We start from the raw sequence: 5,815 nt of genomic DNA, 5'->3' as shown, positions 1-5,815 counted from the left end.
ATCAGGCTGAAACGTTACAGGAAGGTAGAATCTATTGAGTTGTAAGTGATTTGAACGTTTCATGATGATAGCACTTTTCTAAGGGGGTCACACCATGTCCCAAAGGTCACCGGATCTGGTGTCAATTTAAAGAAGTAGTCCAGTTACACCTTTGTGGGCTTATAACTTTTAGAGTACTCCAATTAACAGCCCCCATTACCCCAAAAAGGAATGGAGTCATTAGCACTTATGGTTTTTAAATGGCACCCAGAATTATGTTGCACGAAGCACAATTTCACATCATTCTGGGTCCATTTGTGTGAAAACAAGGTCCAATCAGGCTGAAACGTTACAAGAACGTAGAATCTATTGAGTTGTAAGTGATCTGAACGTTTCATGATGATCGCACATTCCTATAGGGGGTCAAACCATGTCCCAAAGGTCACCGGATCTGGTGTCACTTTAAAGAAGTAGTCCAGTTACACATTTGTGGGCTTATAACTTGGCTTCTGAATGTCCTAGAGGGGTCAGGTTTGTTTTAGTGTACTCCAATCAACAGCCCCTACAACCACAAAAAGGAATGGAGTCATTAGCACTTATGGTTTGTAAATGGCACCCAGAATTATGTTGCACGAAGCACAATTTCACATCATTCTGGGTCCATTTGTGTGAAAACAAGGTCCAATCAGGCTGAAACGTTACAAGAAGGTAGAATCTATTGAGTTGTAAGTGATCTGAACGTTTCATGATGATCGCACATTCCTATAGGGGGTCAAGCCATGTCCCAAAGGTCACCGGGCCTGGTGTCACTTTAAAGAAGTAGTCCAGTTACACCTTTGTGGGCTTATAACTTGGCTTCTGAATATCCTAGAGAGTTCAGGTTTGTTTTAGAGTACTCCAATTAACAGCCCCCATTACCACTATTTTTTGAGGAATTCAGACATCTAGGAGGAACTGGCAGTGGAGCTGCTCCACTTAGGAGGTTCAGGCACTTGGTAAGAATCCCTTCCGGAGGAGGAGTTTCAGGTGTGCCCTGCCAACAGGAGGCCCCTGGGTCGCAGAACAAAGGAACCCCTATGATCTTCTGCATAAGCACATGAGCCCAGGTGTGGAACCTATTCAGCCATAGTTTCCGGTGAGCTCATTGTGAAACCTGGCCCCACCCTATCATGTGATTTCCTGAGGTCAGATGGGCCAAGATGTGAGTGGGCGTTAAGTCATCTGGGAAGGCATCTCAAAACTGGATTATAGATGGCAGACAGTTGGTGTCGTAAACCACCGCCTCTTTTCAAAGATGGTTGCTCACAGTGGATGTAAATGGCTTCTTTCACTCCTCTTTCAAACCATCTGTCCTCTCTGTCCAAACTGTGAACATTGTCATCCTGGAGTGACCTTTGTCCTTTTGATGCAGATGAACTGCTGAGTCCTGTCCCGTGGAGGTGGCTCTTCTATGTTGTTCCTATGTTGTGCTACTTCATTTTCTATTAAGACAAGAAGCCCAAATTGGAGACTCCATTTCGGGCTTCTTTTGCATGTAGTTGAAAGTAACCCAAATTGAAGGCTTCATTAATTGAAGAATTACGTTTGGGCTACTTTTGCATGTATGGAAAAGTAGCCCAAAATGAATGGCTCATTTTGGGCTACTTTTTATGATGTAAAAGTAGCCCAAAATGAATTCCTTTTGGGCTACTTTTACAACATTCAAAAGTAGCCCAAAATGAATGCTTCATTAATTGAATAATTCAGTTTGGGTTACTTTAGAAGAAGACCCAAATTGAAGGCCTCCATTTTGGGTTACTTTTGAAGAAGCCCCAAAATGGAGGCCTCCATTTCCTCCATTTTGGGTTACTTTAGAAGAAAACCCAAATTGGAGGCCTCCATTTTGGGTTACTTTTGAAGAAGCCCCAAAATGGAGGCCTCCATTTCCTCCATTTTGGGTTACTTTAGAAGAAGACCCAAATTGGAGGCCTCCATTTTGGGTTACTTTTGAAGAAGCACCAAAATGGAGGCCTACATTTCGGGCTTCTTTTTCATGTAGTTGAAAGTAACCCAAATTGAAGGCTTCCTTAATGGAAAAATTCAGTTTGGGTTACTTGAGAAGAAGACCCAAAATGGAGGCCTCCATCTTGGGTTACTTTTGAAGAAGCCCCAAAATGGAGGCCTCCATTTCCTCCATTTTGGGTTACTTTAGAAGAAGACCCAAATTGGAGGCCTCCATTTTGGGTTACTTTTGAAGAAGCACCAAAATTGAGTCTCCATTTCAGGTCTGGTGACCTTTGTGACTTCATTTGACCCTGTTAGGGTAACGTTCAGATCACTTACAACTCCATAGACTATACGTTCATGTGATGTTTCAGCCTTATTGGACCTTGTTTTCACACAAATGGACCCAGAAATATGTGAAATTGTGCTTTGTGCAACATAATTCTGGGTGCCATTTAAAGACCATAAGTGCTTATGACTCCATTCCTTTTTGTGGTAGTAGGGGCTGTTAATTGGAGCATTTTAAAACCAACATGACCTCTCTAGGATATTCAGAAGCCAAGTTATAAGCCCACAAAGGTGTGTTACGAACCACACCTTTAAAGAAGAAGTGATCCAATGACCTTTGTGACAACATTTGACCCCCTAAGGAATGTGCTATCATCATGAAACACATGATTCATTTACAACTCAATAGATTGTACCTTCCTGTGATGTTTCAGCCTGATTGAAGCTTTTTTCAGAGAACTGGACCCATAATAATGTGAACTTGTGCTTGGTGCAACATAGGTCTGGGTGCCATTTAAAAACTGTACATCCTATCCACTCCATTCATTCTGTTCTAGATACAGACCATTCATTGGAGTATTTTAAAACCAGCCTGACCTCTCTAGGATATTCAGAAGCCAAGTTATAAGCCCACAAAGGTGTAACCAGACACCTGACTATATCTGCTTGGACAAGCGTCCCGTAAGGGCGCTCGAAAAGGTCCGACGGCATCGATTTCGACGTGCATCGATGAGATGGTAGCCGGGATGCACCACCCCAAATTTCGTGCGGCTACGCCAAACCGAATTCAAACGGCGGCCCAAAAATGTGAAAATTTAGCTCAGGCTTCATTTGCGGCCTTCTGCCACTTGAGCCCCTTTTTGGCCGCCGTTCGGCCCACGTTGGTCCGAGGCGCACGAAAAATTTTTTGGTGGATCCCAGCACTGGTCCGAACCACAGATTTCGAAATCGTGCCGGTCGCATCGTGTTAAGCGTCCGTTTGGGGCCTGAGGGCGGTTTTCCCTCCATTTTGCCATGTGCTCAGCAAATTGGAATTTCTCAACCGATTTTCACCAAACAAACATCGATTTGGCATGCCGCCGTCACCCCGATCTAGCCCAGGCAGTTTGGTAGCCGTAGCTCGTTGTTCCGGTGCTGTTCTGGGTCAGAGGTCAGAGAAAATGATGGATTTGGTCTGTTTTGGGGCTGAAAAACAGGGTTCTCCTCAATCTAGAGACTTGAAACTGAGAAAGTTTCTTTAAATAGCTGACAGCTACAACATATGCAGTTTTCAAGTTGCTGGCTTATTCAGAAGGGACAAGGTTCACAGCCTCTTGGTACAAGCAGAGAAAATGATGGATTTGGGCTGTTTTGGAGCTGAAAAACAGGGTTCTGCTCAACCTAGAGAGTTGACACTTGCACATTTCCTTTAGATAGCTGACAGCTACCACATACGTCGAGCTCGTGCCGGTCGCAACGTGCTAAGCGTCCGTTTGGGGCCTGAGGGCAGTTTTCCCTCCATTTTGCCATGTGCTCGGCAAAGTGGTGTTTCTCAACCGATTTTCACCAAACAAACGTCGATTTGGCATGCCGCCGTCACCCCGAGCTAGCCCAGGCAGTTTGGTAGCCGTAACTCTTTGTTTCGGTGCTTTTCCGAACCCCAGGTCGCCAGAGGTCATGCTCTTTTTGGCCACAGCTCCTCAAGGGAACGCCCGATCCGTCCCGTTTTTGGAGAGGTGGTCCCCGTGGTGCCAAGCAATCATAATCCGCTGTCAAAATAAAAAAAAATAAAAGTCGTGTCTGAGTTTGGCCAAAAAATGCCCTCTTAGACCCAACGCCTCAAAGAGGACTTGTGTTTTCCTGGTAGAAAGTGGAAAGAAAAAGTTCTGCTGGCGCCAGCGATGCCATCTTCGGATATGTTTTTCGGGGGCCAAGCACGAGTCCATCCGAGGTGGTTTGGTGGCAAAATATTTTGTGGTTCCGGAGATATAGCCCCCCAAAGTGCGCGATTTTTGCAAGTTTACAATGGCGCAATTCTAGCGCCGTGAGGGCTATCGAAAAGACGAGTAGATTTTTGCGCTCGTACCGGACTTCCGAACCAGAGAGTGTAAACAATTTTCGACTGCCCCCCCTAGTGGCCGAACTTGGTCAGTGAGCGACGTAGCGTGACGCAACTAAAATATTATGATTCGGCATGTCCTTCTTTACAACATATGTGAATTTCATGTCCCTACGTGGAATTTAACTATTTTTAATGAATTAAAAGAGACCGGCAAAACCCTAGGCCCGAAACCACAATTTTTAGACCTTTTTTGGCTGCCGTTCGGCCATCGTTGATCCGAGGCGCCCGAAAACTCTTCTGGTGCATCCCAGCACTGGCCCTAAACACATACGTTGAGTTCGTGCCGGTCGCATCGTGTTAAGCGTCCGTTTGGGGCCGTACGGCACTTTTCCCACCTTTTCTGCCATGTGCTCGGCAAAGTGGCATTTCTCAACCGATTTTCTGCAAACAAACGTCGATTTGGCATGCCGCCGTCACCCAGAGCTAGCTCAGGCAGTTTGGTAGCCGTAGCTTGTTGTTCTGGTGCTGTTCTGGGTCAGAGGTCAGAAAAAAGATGGATTTCAGCTAAAAACGGGGTTCTCTTCAACCTCCAGACTTGACACTGATACTGTGTGCTCCTTGACCTCACAGGTCCATCATGTGTTAATTTCAGACAGATTGGAGCTTGTATCACAGGTTTTTCAACCAGAAATATGTGAAATTGTGCTTGGTGCGACATATTTCTGGGTGCCATTTAAAAACCATAAGTGCTGACGACTCCATTCCTTCTGCTGGTGATAGGGGCTGTTAATTGGAGTCATTTAAACCCAACCTGACCTCTCTAGGACATTCAGAAGCCAAGTTCTGAGCCTCCAAAGGTGTATCCGGACATTTGTCTTTAAGGCAGAAGTGATCCGGTGACCTTTGGGACATCATCTGACCCCCTTAGGTATGTGCTATCATCATGAAATGTACAGATAACTTACAACTCAATAGATTCTACCTTCCTGTTGTGTTTCAGCCAGATTGGACCTTGTTTTCACACAAAAGGAACAAACATTATGTGAAAATGTGCTTTGTGCGACATATTTCAGGGTGCTGTTTAAAAACCGTAAGTGCTAATGACTCCATTCCTTCTGCTGGTGATAGGGGCTGTTAATTGGAGTCATTTAAACCCAACCTGACCTCTCTAGGACATTCAGAAGCCAAGTTATGAGCCTCCAAAGGTGTATCCGGACATTTTTCTTTAAGACAGAAGTGATCCGGTGACCTTTGTGACATCATCTGACCCCCTTAGGAATGTGCTGTCATCATGAAACGTGCAGATCACTTACAACTCAATAGATTCTACCTTCCTGTGGTGTTTCAGCCAGATTGGACCTTGTTTGAGGGAACTGGAACCAAAATTATGTGAAATTGTGCTTGGTGCAACATAATTCTGTGTGTGCCAATTAAAAACTGTACATCCTATCCACTCCACTCCTTCTGTTATCGATACAGACCATTAATTGGAGTATCTTAAAACAAATTTGACCTCTCTAGGAC

Source organism: Nothobranchius furzeri, chromosome 2 (assembly GCF_043380555.1).
Source record: "Nothobranchius furzeri strain GRZ-AD chromosome 2, NfurGRZ-RIMD1, whole genome shotgun sequence".
Taxonomy (NCBI): Eukaryota; Metazoa; Chordata; class Actinopteri; order Cyprinodontiformes; family Nothobranchiidae; genus Nothobranchius; species Nothobranchius furzeri.
Note: the sequence above shows the minus strand (reverse complement) of the source record.